Below are 13,279 nucleotides of genomic sequence, written 5' to 3' on the forward strand. Positions count from 1 at the left end.
CTGACACGTAGGCTTCTGTAGGGTTCATGGCAGACAGATGCAGTGGGGAAACATACATCAAGAGCCTCAAGTGTCAGATGTATCTCTGCATTTCAAAAAAGGATGGAGTACTACAAAAGAGGGCTCAGTATTTGTTGCATTGAGTTGTTGTGCTCTAATGTTGTCCAAATGTACTTGTATGTTAATGTTGTTTGTATACTGTGCTTCGCATAACTACCATCTGATGTCCTCTACAAAGGACACACAATAAAACAAAAATAAAAATATATATATGTTTTAGTTTGTGTTAGTCATTACCACCCTAAAGACTTGTGTGTTCTAAAAATAAAAGGACATTTGAAACCTTTTTCTTTCTGGGTCTCAGGAGGATATATTGTGATCTGTCTCTTATTGGCAAAGTGTTTGATCCGTGTTTTTATGGTGTAAAACCGAAAGCGTTGAATGATCCTTGTTTTTATCAGAAAAGGAGGGGGTGGCACAGGAGGAGTCCTGATGTGACCCAGACGTCTGTTTATTGTTAGTCATGTAAGAAGGAGAACAGGAGGTCTAAACATTGTCCACAGCTTGAACATTTTTTTCTTTAAACACACCTTTGTGTTTCTTACGTTTGTCAATGAGTTATTGTTTTTACCCTTACTCCTTCCAAATTAATGATCACATATATCAAGTCAAAAGAAAAGGATGCAAGACATGTGATAAAAGGCTTGTGCTGATCATTATACAGAGAGCAGCTATAATGTATTTTTTCAACATACCACCATGTCTTCCTCCTCTTCTTCTTCCTCCTCCTGAAACAGACATAATGACCAAATCAATCACATAATTCACTTCCAGCTTTCAGACAATTATTAACTGTAATGTTATCATGAACTACACATTCATCAACCACTAACTACAACGATTCTGCTGCATTAATAAGAAGCATATTCATGTTTCTGGACGAGGATTGAATGTTAAAGTTGGCTAATGCTAACACAAGCGTTGTGTTGATACAGCTGTTAGCCTGCTAGCTAATATTACCAGACGTTTCTAACATGGCATGGCAGAGCTGTGTTAAGTCTGTCAAAGGTACTAACATCCTCGGGCTCTCCGTTCATGATCATCTTCTCCTCAAAAACCATGGTTTTGATGTCGTTGTCCTTAAATGACAGGCTGTCAGAGTTACAGAGGACACAGCAGGTCACACGAGCAGAGCGGTTACTGACAAATTGCAGAAATTAGCCACACAGTTTCCGGTTGTCGGATTTTCAAAATACATTTCCTGTAATAATCCATAAACTTGGTTTCCGTCGTGTTCAGAGGAGGGAGAAGTACTCAGATCTTGTATTTACGTAAAAGTAGAAGTACCAGAGTGTAGGAATACTCTATTACAAGTAAAAGTACCTTCCTCCACTGAGCTTGCTGAGGAGCTCAAGCTCTCACTTATATGGAGGACGGAACATGACATATGTATAAATAAATTTAAATGTATGAATAAAAACATGAATACAATAAAGACGGCAATAAATAAATAAATGAATAAATACAGGAATAAATAAATAGACGAATAAATAAATACACGAATAAATACATCAAATAATAAATAAATATGGAAACAAATAAATGAATGTATAAATAAATTCATAAAGTTGAGAATAAAACAGAACACACATTATTATATATCTTTAATATATTTGTCCGGCTCAGTCAGTAGGGGCTGTGAGCCGTAGGGTCGCCGGTTCAAGTCCCCGACCAGACCTAAATATGGAGTGTGGACTGGTACTTGGAGAGGTCCCAGTTCACCTCCTGCCCTGCCGTGGTGCCTTTGAGCAAGGCACCGGACAACCCCCCACTCCCATTGATCCCCGGGCGCTGTACAATAACTGCTCCTAGTACTAGACTCCTGGTAGTAGGATGGGTTAAATGCAAAGAACAAATGTCACTGTGTGTGCTGTGTGCTCTGCATGTGAGACCATTAAAGAGAGTTCATCCCTCCAATTCTATTCTATTTTCTATATTTCTACATTTAAGTTCACTTACATTGTCCAAGAAAAAAGGATCACTTCACAGATCTCGTAACACTTCCCCTGGTGGTTTTACTGCCCTAATAACATCTGTTTAAGGTATAAAGGCTTTTGCATCAAGTTATTTTTTTTAAAGTGTATTTAATTCATATTTTCATTAGCTTGTTTTTTTTGTTTTAGTAAAAACTTTTTTTTAATATTAAATATCTTTATATCGTTTTTTTAAGTTAGTTTTTATGATTGTATTATCTATTATATTATTATTTATTTATTTCATTATCATTTGATTATATTAATTATTATAATTATAATTGCATTTGTTTCATTTCATGCATTTGTCTCCCTGTTATTATTTTTTGAATTATTATTTGATTGTTTTTGTATATAATACTAATACTAATACATTTGATTTATATAGCACACTTTAAAAACAACGTCATCTCAAGGTGCTTCACATAATTAAACAAATAAAATAAAAATATATCTAAGGAGCATATTGAATAAAATATGGTAATATAAAAAATATAAATAAAAGGTTAAAATAAAAATAACTAAATAAAGTAAAGGAAAGTATATATTTAATTTTGTATTTATTTATTGTGTTTTTCATCATAATTGTTTTTATTATAATCATTTTTAATGATTGTGTTATTATTATTTATTACACATTTGTATTTCTTTTTTTAACTATAAGTTTTTGTATTCTTTTATTATTATTGTTTTGATTATTATTTATTTAAACATTATTGATATATTATCAATATTAATCATTTATGGGCATCCCCCATAGGCTGGTTTGATTATTGAATTCTTAATTTCTTTATACAAGACATTTCTCCAACCCACATTCCCACCAAATTACAGTGTTGATGGATTGGGATTTGATGTGTTTTATTTTGAAGTCACAAACGTCTGCCAGACAAACGTGGATTGTGAACTTCCTGTTGACCAAAATTATGCTCATTCCTGCCATCGCGTGGTAAGAAGAGTACTGCTTCGAAGTCAGGGTCACCACAGACACCACTGTCCAGAAACAGTCCTTTTAAACTGGGCAAACACTGAGCGATTTTATAAAATGTTGTAAATTCCATATCATAATTGTACGAGTAAGAGACTTGCAAGAAGAGAAAGATTGTTGTATCAGCTTTGTGGCAGCCAGGTGTTCTCCTGTTGTTGGAAACACTATTGTTCAACACATGTTAGTGAGGTAAATAATTAAAAGATTAATTCCAAGTCTGATGTAAAGTTGAATTGCCAATAAAACCTCAAGATATTATGTAAATGTAAAAAAAGGAACAAAGACGAGTGAGGATCTTGGGGTTGCTAATTCATGTCTTGTTATACATGAATTGCAATTAAATTGATAACAAAGTTGTCATATCTTATGGAAGCCAGAAATAATAGTCTCATTCCCATAAAAGACTCTCAGGAAGTATGATGGTATACTCTTTGCTTGTTGTTGGGAAGAATGTCGGTAAAAAAATAATATTATGTTTTTGGAAGGAATCAAAACGTAGCTGTCACACTTTAGTTATATATAATGACATTGCACTTTGCCTTATTCACAAAGAGCAAATGGTGTTCCCTACTTCTCAATAAGATTTCTTTTTTGTAATAAAGTTACTGAATACAATTCTTAGATACCTTTATTACAGTCATACAGAGGGTACAGTCCAATGTCAACATAATGCCTTTGCTGTGTTGCCAAGATCCAAGGTTCTTCCAGGAGAGAGTTATATGCAGTAACTGGCTAAAGAAAACCACCCACTTCACGGTAGAAGAAGGACAAATAAAAAAAGCTTTGGTTGGACAGGCTTGAACCATTGCAGAACAGATTCAATCATGTCGATGTTTGGATTCCTTGTTGACTTGGATGTCAAAACTTTGCTGCTCTTTCTTATAATCTTCATCCTCATTGCAGATTATTTAAAGAACCGTCGATCAGGCAGCTTCCCTCCAGGACCCCGGGCATTTCCTATTGTTGGCAACATGTTCACTTTGGATCACAAAAGGACACATGAGAGTATGACAAAGGTGAATCAACAAGTGTATACAAATCTAAAAAGCAACTGGTCGACTGATTTGACTGTTTGTGTTTTCTGATTTATGATGCTTTTCCTATTCTCTGTCATCTTCTCACAGTTAGCAGGGACATATGGAGATGTGTACAGCCTGAGAATGGGACAGACATGGGTTGTGGTGTTGAACAGGTTTGAGGTTCTGAAAGAAGCTCTGGTTACTCAGGGAGACAGTCTGGTGGACCGTCCCGACATGCCCCTGCAGCATGACGTCTCCCGGGGACTAGGTGAGAGGATTTATCCCACACACAGCGAGCCTAAACCCAATCCACATCTATTGCGTCGCCTGTAAAATTCCCTTTGTTGAATAAATGCACTGCTGGAAACATTGCCACCCACCATCAGTGCTGCAGTTTGTGTTTGTTCATACTTTTTACCATGGTCAAAGTTTCTGTCTTATCCTTTTCATGTATGTTGTGATTTTAACATACATTGTCACATTGATTTAAGATTGATAGAAGCTGTGTTTTACTGTAGCTTTCCTGCTTCCTGTTGTTGCTTTTCTGTTGCCGTACTACACACATAAACAATATTTTATATGGATTTTTATCAAGTACCAAATAACAGAACTGTAAGTATAAAGACGGTATCGAAAGCTTAATTAACTAGTAAAAGTGTTGTTAACCATCAACTGTTGTTTTGGACCACAGCCATGGCAGCAAACCAATTGACATTACTATTGGTTAGTACACAATTGGAGAATTATTTAACTATGAGGAGGACAAAAGGTTTTAAAAAGTTGATTAATGAGATAAGTGGGAATTTAAAGATAGGAATTAGATATTTTTTGCATAACATTATTCATATAGGGTCTATGAACTGTAAGGAGTTTGGCATCATGCATTCTTGCCAGTGACATCCCCATATATCCAATAAAGATTTGAGCTCGTAAAGGCTGTAAATAGTAAATATTTTTGTATTAATATAAGTCTTCTCTATTTTCCTGATTTCTATCGACTCTATATTGATCTACTTTTGATATTTTCCCATCAGGTATAGTTTTCAGTAATGGAAACATCTGGAAGCAGCAAGAGGCGTTTTGCACTTTCCACCCTCAGGATTTTTGGTTTTGGCAAGAAGTCGCTTGAGCCCATCGTCTTGGATGAATTTACATATTGTGCACAATACTTCAATAGCTTTAAAGGTAAATAGTGAAAGCACAGTGACTCATTTTAGATGAATAAACAAAGAGAAATACCCAATTTACATCAAATTATCTGTTTGTGAAGGTAAGCCATTGAATCCACAAATTGTCCTCTACAACACTGTCTCCAACATCATCTGCTTCCTGGTTTTTGGACATCGCTTTGAGTACGGTGATGTGGAATTTATAAAACTGATGGAGTGGTTCAGTGAAAGTCTGGAGATTGAAGGCTCCATCTGGGCACAGGTACAGCATTTTTAAAGATATTGATGAAATGTTACTGCAGAAACATTTCTCATAGTGTTTTTCACAACAGTGACTGTATTCAGACTCAGGTTGTAGTAAACACATGGCTCTGCTCCACTCTGCAGCTCTTCAACTCGTTCCCTTGGCTGATGAGGCGTTTGCCAGGGCCTCATCAGACAGTCAAGCAGATCTGGAAAGATGTAAAGGACTTCATAAGAGTAGAGATTCAGAAGCACAAACAGAACTGGGATCCCTCAGACCCAAGAGACTACATCGACTGCTTCCTGAACGAGATTCAGACGGTGATTGTCTCTATAGCTTTGTTTGTTTGTATGTGAGAAGATTATCATTGTTCAGTCCCTGATAACATGATATCTGCTTGTTTGGAACCACTATCAACTGTGTGTGTTCAAAAAGGCACCTGATATAACTTTCTTCAATGGCCTCTGCCTTACAGTCCTATTGTTTGAGCCTTATCTCCAACAGAATACACTCCTTTTGATCAAACAACGCTAAGCCTTTTAATTATTTTTCAAGGTACAGGTCCAGTACACATCAATGAAGTCAATATCATAAATTATAATAACCTTGGCTGTAGTAGTGGTTGAAATGTATTTTTCAGCATGTTTTAACACATTTAATGTATTGAATATGTTCTCAGGTTAAGGGGCAGCAGGCAATACTTTTGATGAGGAAACCCTGATAATGTCTGTGATGGATCTGTTTGTGGCTGGATCTGAGACCACTTCCACCACGCTGCGCTGGGCTTTCCTCTACATGGCAAAGTACCCTGAGATCCAGGGTAAGAGCATTGACCAAGACAACAAGGCGATTTGTTCTAAAAATAATTATGTGCAAATGGATGACATTAGGACAAAGTTATTAGTGTTAAGTTGCCAGGTGTTGAACTAAAGTGTTTCCAGCTCTCACTCTTTAAATAAATGTACTTCAAGGTGACATATTTTGCAATTACAAGTGGCCTTCACGTTTATGAATGACTAATTCTGTGCAGCAACCACTTACCTATAAAAGCTCCACGTTGCAACTCAGCGGGTACACAAATATGTCTATTCTCTAATGTGACATTACATTACATGTCATTTTGTTAGATGCTTTTATCCAAAGCGATTTACATACATTCAGTACTGTGGTCAATCCCCACAGGAGCAATTTGGGGTGAAGTGCCTTGCCCAGGGACACAACAACATGCAGTGGGACTCAAACTTGCCATACCCTGATTCGAAGTCCAGCACACTATCCACTGAGCCACAGCCTCCCTACAACCACATCATCATACCAGCCTGACATTATTTTAAAGTCTTGTTGCGGATTTGATTCTGTATGCCAAAAGCACAACATAAAATATACTGTATACCCGAATATAGTTGCAAGGAAGGAAGTGGGCATTAATGCTAATTTGGCGGGAAGTTGCGCAGAAACTAGCAAAGAAGCTAACAGGTTATTTCATTCAATTTGGTCGTTGATAGTGTGACTATGTTGAAAGTCAAATGTTTTGACTTTGTACTTTTTTGTGGCAACTGGTTCAGCAAGTTGGTTCAGAGATAGCATTGTGAAGCTCAATCTGGGTCCGGTGGTAGCCATCTTGGAAGGTAGAGCTGATGCAGTCGTGGGTGTTGCACCTGCTAGCCCAAGCCCAACAAAAAAAGCACCCACCATAAACTTTTTGGAACAGGCAAATTGGATTAAGTGCAAAGACCCAAACACTTTGCTGTAAAAATGTTTATTTCTGCTGTAAAGTTGAGAGTTTTAAAATGAGGTCAGATTGGAGATTGACCTTTAAACAGGTGCTGCAGCATCAGGTGGTAATTGAAGGAACTGCACTTTTTGGCAGTTATTCTTAGGCACTTTTTTTGTATCCCTGGTGGTTTGCTGCATTGTTTTGTCTTTTCTGCTGGTTGATGAAATATCATTTCATCTTCTGTTTTTCCCCTCCTGTTCCACAGCAAAGGTCCAGGCTGAGATAGACAGAGTGATTGGACAGTCCAGACAGCCCTCCATGGAAGATCGTGCTAACCTGCCCTACACTGACGCCGTCATACACGAGATCCAGAGGATGGGTAATATAGTTCCTCTCAACCTGCCTCATGTTACCAACAAGGAAATGAAGTTGGGAAGCTACAAAATCCCAAAGGTCAGTTCTCTTAATCTATTTGTATGCAACATCAACAACCATATGGCGTCTTTATGAATTGTCATCATGAATCAATCACCAGGGAGTTACAATAATCCCCAATCTGACATCGGTGCTGTTTGACAAGAATGAATGGGAGACGCCCAACACTTTCAACCCAGGACACTTTCTGAACAAGGAGGGAAAGTTTGTGAAGCGAGCTGCTTTCATCCCTTTCTCTGCGGGTGAGAAGTAACACAATCTCTTGTTTTACTAGTGTCTTTATTTGTTTGTACCGGAGTTTAGTGCCATTAGGGTCTTAAACTAGTTTGACCTGTGGGCTAAAGCTGTGTTTTGTCCCCTGTTTTAGGTAAGCGGGTGTGTCTCGGGGAGAGCCTGGCCAGGATGGAGCTCTTCCTCCTCTTCACCTCCTTCATGCAGCACTTCACCTTCTCCATGCCTCCCGGGGTGAAGCCTGTTATGGACTATACCTTCGGCATCACTCTGGCACCAGTTCAATATGAAATGTGTGTAACCTCACGCTAAGAGACAGCGAAAAAATGATTAAGAATCAATAACTTTTGTATCCTGCCATTTCATTCATGGTTACTGTACAGTATGTCACCAGGACATAGTTATAAATAGATCAAACTGAATTAGTGCTATAATGATAGATGACACAACATTGATTCCATTGCAAGTATCTCCTTCAGGCTGAACATTTTAGATCATTTACTTCTTTAGAGGAGTCATTTTTCCCCTCTGCTTACAATAAAACATTTTCCAGGAACTCCGGCCAGTCCTGAATAGTAGTGATGTCACTTTCTCCTCTCGAGGTGATTAATGGCTTCTGCAGTTTTAAAGAGTTTGGCTGAAATTGTATGAGTTGCAGTAAGCAATAGTTTATTTTGTATAACTGCTGACTGGAAATTGAGATTGTATGTTTACAGTATTGGAGTATTTGGGCTAGATATTTCAATAAAGTGTGTGATACATCTCAAACATGAGTTGCGTGTTACATTTTGTCCAAGGGGATATGGAGGTGGACATATATCGAAACAACCTTTTATGTTATTCTTTCCATGAGATTCAACTAATTGTGTGCCCATATAGTATACAATAAAGGTATGTGTGTGTGTGTGTGTGTGTGTGTGTGTGTGTGTGTGTGTGTGTGTGTGTGTGTGTGTGTGTGTGTGTGTGACTGCTACTTCCAAACAGACTTTGAAGACTTTGACTTTTAAGTCTACACTGCAGATGCAAAGTATGAACAAACAACATTTGTTTGTTGTGAAAGACCAGTTGTAAAGATAATTATAGGTCACTGATTAACAGTGTTAGAATTGCTTTATACAGTAGCCTACTGGTATCAAGGGCGCAAAGTCCAGTTTTTCCTCTTGGCAATCACTGGGCTGCCGTGAGCAAAGTTTCACGAGAGGTGATAGCTCTCTGCAACAGAAACAGCATTTTATGTGAAAGTCAAAGCACAGAAATCCCAGGCTTCAGTTAGACAGGCTTGAGCTCTTGATTTGCAGAATGGATTCAATCCTTTCTGTACTCGGTTCCTATCTGAACTGGGATGTCAAAAGCCTTCTGCTCTTCTCTGTAATCTTTATCCTCACCGCCGATTATTTCAAGAACCGTCGGACAGGCAGCTTCCCTCAGGTCTTCCTATTGTGGGCAACATGTTCTCTGTGGATTACCAAAGGACCCATGAGAGTATGACAGAGGTAAATCAGCAGGTGCAAAACATTTAAATGTGTTATTGGTTATATGAAGCATCATTCTCTTCCTCTTCTCTGACATCTTCTCACAGTTAGCAGGGACATATGGAGATGTGTACAGTCTGAGAATGGGTCAGTCATGGATGGTGGTGTTAAACAGGTTTGAGGTTCTGAAAGAAGCTCTGTTTACTCAGGGAGACAGTCTATCAGACCGCCCGGACCTCCCTCTGTTCGTTGACATTTCCTCTGGACTAGGTCACACACACACACACACACACACACACACACACACACACACACACACACACACACACACACACACACACACACACACACACACAATTCCTGTGATATTGTGATAAATTGTTGAATTATTACACTGTGTGTTGCATCAGTTTCTCCCTCAATCAGTTTTTAGTTTGCATGTGTTCATACTTTTACACACTAAATGAACTAGAGATGTGTTTTTTCTACTGAGGAGTTTTGTCAAATAATTATGAACCTTTTAGTTTCTTCTTTTGATCGCTTTCTGTGTAATTTAATATAAATAAAGTATTCAAAATATAATGAAAGCTAAATGAAACTAATAGTCTTTTTTGATTTTTCAAGGTTTTCTTAATCTGCTTGTGTTTCCCATCAGGTATAGTTTTCAGTAATGGCAACACATGGAAGCAGCAGAGGCGTTTTGCACTTTCGACCCATTAAATGTTCTGATAAACTTTGAAGGAAAGCCATTGAGGGATTATTTGAATTATTAAAGTAACGTGTTATGGCAGTTTCCTGCCATAACACGTTACTTTAATAATTCAAATAATCCCTCAATGGCTTTCCTTCAAAGTTTATCAGAACATTTAATGGGTCGAAAGTGCAAAACGCCTCTNTTACGATATAACGTATTAAAAGTAAAAGTTTTATTTTTTTTTTAATCACCTTCGTGCGCCCGTGCGCGGCACGAGGTGATTTGGGGGGGACGAGTAGCGCAGCGTTTAACGCGTTCAAGGCACAACAGGACACGCCGTGGAAGCTACAGCCAGTTAGTTAGAAGTTATGAGGCTTTATTAGGTGGTCTGGAGGAACGGGGAAGTTGTCGCCTACAGAACAGGAAAAAAGAGGAAGGGAAAAGCAGTAAAGTTCGCTATTTTTGAGAGCGTAGAAGAGAGCTAAAATTAATAAAAACCTGCGGGAGACCCAGTCCCGCAGAAAAAAACAACGACTTATTCCCGCAGTTTACTGCCGTTCGCGGGGGGACCGTCTTTGCAGACTCAGCTGGGTAACTAGCATGTAGCTTAACCATATCCTTAATGTACGTAAATAATTTATCACAAATTGCAAACACGTAACTTGTTCCAATATTTGAACCGACTCTAACTTAGTAGAGGTTTCCAATTCTCACACGTGGTAATTAGATTAATGTATGCTACCAATGAGGTGTGTGTGCCACAGTACTCTGTGTGAGCACGGGGGAAGACGTGTCCCCTTTACTAATTAGGGGAGTCGACACCTAGCAATTACGTGCACTCAAATCGACAAAACCATTGGTGGCGCAAACCGTGACCTTGCCTCTTCTTCTTTTTTTGTGCTACACTGGTCTAGACGGGAATGGTGGGTTTAGAGACTTTAATTCAGTAAATAATAAAAAAGGGAGGGACGTTTACCAATGAGGTGACTACACATTACCTCCGTCCCAAGTACGGGTTTCACTACTTAAACCATGTCGTCCCACTTGTGTGTGTGTGTGTGTGTGGTTGTTGTGTGTGTGGTGTGTGTGATGTGTGCACAAAGTTACAGGACTAGTAACCTGTCCTCTTCGGACTCGACGATGCTAGATAAGAGAGACTGTTTACGACAATCCTTGTGCACTCATTGGGACATCGACATGCTGACCTTTATAAAGTGGTATAAAAGAAAAATTTAACTAGTGATTAGTAGTTCAAAATATAAATTACCAATATTGTTAGATATAACGACGATAACCAAATGGGAAAATACTGAAAACGTAGGTAATATCTCCGAATTTCCGGGACTGTGTGTTTGAATGTGGTTTCTGTGCAGGGCTGCCTGGGCTAACAACACAGCGGAGTGCAGAGGACGCAGAACCGGTTTCCCGTGACCACTTGTGGGCGTTTCTGAGTCGGCTGCCGGTTCACGTGCAATGACTGTACGGACACTCACCGTTATTGTAGAGGAATAGTCGTTTCTTCCGCCATCACACATAAGGCAGGTAAGTTTTTCTCCGTTGGCCTTTGTCTGCCGCACTATATATGTTTGTGGTTTATCGCACGCAAGGTAAAGTGAGAGCAGGAAGTGTCTGACAAAGTGTCCATGACAAAGTTTACCGTGAATATTAGCTTTTGTACAAACTGCTACTTTTTAATTAGTCGGCAAACACACACGGAAGAATTTAGCAAACAAACGCATGGAGTGAAGGCAAAGCGAAGAGTACGTGACAAGCGAATTCACTTGTCGGTTAGCAGTCACTAAATAAAACCGTATCGGTACAACTTGAAGCCCTCCCCTTCCACAGCCGTGACCGGCTTTTCTGTGCTGCCACACGCCCTGGGGGTAGACTCTGCCTCACACCCTGTCCTGCGAGTAGCTGCCGACGTGTAGCCGAACCACAAATCCGGAACTGTACACCATTTATGTTTTATACCCTATTATATATTGTGTTGATTAACCTAATATACATGCTATGTAAGTGTATACCTCACTTCAGGTCTGTACTTTACCACAACGTAAATCAAAATCCAATAAGAGAAATACTGTTGAGATTTCTTGTACTTCTCTATTAATACCAATATAGAATAGTAATAAATAATAGTCTTGTGACTACGTTCGAGAATTCGGATTTGACTAATAGTTTTTCAAACATCCCTTGGTTATCTATTTTTCACGTAGAGTATTTTACATAGTAATATTAGGACGTTATCTTTTCTTCTCACACACCCCAGGCGACCTTGAGACAGGAAAATTTAGGTCCGACTTCGAACAGAAAAACAGCGACGAAAATTAACTTGAGAAGTATAAATCCTACGTGACATCGAAAATAGGTACATAAAAAAAAAATTACAATAAAAAATCGAAAAGAAAAATTACTGACTAAAATTTACGGTAAAAGAATTACAGAAAGTAAAAACATTAGTGAAACTTAACGGAACACAACTTTTCGAACGATATATTTATTTGAACGGAACGGAACCCACTCTTTGGGAGAGGGCAGGTATGAGACCTCCCTTTGAAACCCTAAAATCGGAGACGTCCTGGTAATGTACGTGTTTTTACATTTTTTGGGGTTTTTACGTATTATCCCCGAGAAATTAGCTGATACCTGAACGTACGCACGAAAGAAAAGTGGGGTTAGCCTTATGAGCGAGCACAACATAAATCAAAATCGAATCCTTTCTAGAAACAGTGAGTCTCTCGCTGTTTCGGAATAATCGCATACCGTACGAGAACGTATTCCAACAACTAATTGCTAACAGCTAAACCCAATCGCGATCCCCAACTAACACAACTGACCTCAGTGGAGGACTCAGCGGACAGACTGCAATACACAACAAAACAGCGGTACCCATGGAACATGTCGCTACCAACCAACGAACAACAGGCGAACACTTTACTAAAGAGGACTTTGACCACAAGAACACAATTTATCAATAAAACACCGATACACGTTGTCATAGAACTTCTAGAAAAACCGTATCGATTAAATCTATACAACTTGTCAAAGAGACATTAACTTTAAAGCGTACTAATTTCATAACATTAAAACAATATGAAAACACGTCAGGTACAAAACAGAAAAGACTGAAGAGATATACGACGAGAGCAAAAAAGACGCGCGCGTGACCACGAGTATCTGACTTCCTCTCAACCAATACCACTCTTGGAATAACATGACACGCACGTGTAGGATGCCACAATCAGTAGATTATAGTAGGGGTGAGAGACCTATC

The 13,279-nt window shown here is 38.7% G+C and overlaps 1 protein-coding gene and 1 pseudogene across 2 annotated transcripts in view; one reads left to right on the forward strand and one right to left on the reverse strand.

Moving 5' to 3' along the window:
- Positions 1-13,279, reverse strand: part of pds5b (PDS5 cohesin associated factor B) — a 464,227-nt gene that overhangs the window by 299,663 nt on the left and 151,285 nt on the right. The gene's annotated exons all lie outside the window — the stretch shown is intronic.
- LOC104959391 (cytochrome P450 2J6-like) lies at positions 3,846-8,443 on the forward strand (annotated as a pseudogene).

The sequence above is a fragment of the Notothenia coriiceps genome, unplaced genomic scaffold, assembly GCF_000735185.1.
Source record: "Notothenia coriiceps isolate Sejong01 unplaced genomic scaffold, NC01 NC01_scaffold00030215, whole genome shotgun sequence".
Classification (NCBI taxonomy): Eukaryota; Metazoa; Chordata; class Actinopteri; order Perciformes; family Nototheniidae; genus Notothenia; species Notothenia coriiceps.